We start from the raw sequence: 644 nt of genomic DNA, 5'->3' as shown, positions 1-644 counted from the left end.
GCCACTTTCCACATACTGATCCCTGGTAAGGTTCTAACAGCCAAGAGCTCCCCAGTCACAAAAATGCCAAAGTGCACAGATAAAGATATGGACCCCGTTTTGGCATAGGAAAGAAGAAGCTTCTTTTCTACCTTGACGCACACGTAACACCAGTAGACTCTCCCTATGCCTGATGAAAGGTGTGGGTGCCGGAAAGCCTGCAAAGAACATTTTTCCCCAACTATTGAGTTGTTCTGATAAAAGCGATCACATCAACCCAAAGAGCCTTGCCTGCCTGTGTCCTCAGCCCAGCCCCTTGCCTGCTGGGCTCTGAGGTGGTTTGGGGGAGGGGCGGTGGCAGCCCCCACAGACGACCCAGTCGCCTCAGTCTCCGCTTCCGTGCCTGCTGCCCCGGGCGCTTCCAGCTCATCTCGCTGCCTCCGCCTCCGTTGCTCCGCGGGGCGGAAGCAGGGAGCTTCCAGCCGGCGGGGCGGGCCCTGAGGTCAGATCCGAGCGACGCTGCGGTGAGCAGCGGGCGCTGCCGGGCGGGGGGAGGCGATGAGTACTGTGTCCGGGCGCTGCAGCGCGGCACGGCAGCCCCGCGGGAGCGGAGGTGAAGCGCGGCGCGGCGCAGCGGAAACTCCCGGCAAGTGCAGGCGGGAGCT

Source organism: Alligator sinensis, unplaced genomic scaffold (assembly GCF_000455745.1).
Source record: "Alligator sinensis unplaced genomic scaffold, ASM45574v1 scaffold292_1, whole genome shotgun sequence".
Lineage (NCBI taxonomy): Eukaryota > Metazoa > Chordata > Crocodylia > Alligatoridae > Alligator > Alligator sinensis.
The sequence above is the reverse complement of the archived record's forward strand: the minus strand, read 5'-3'. Positions refer to the sequence as shown.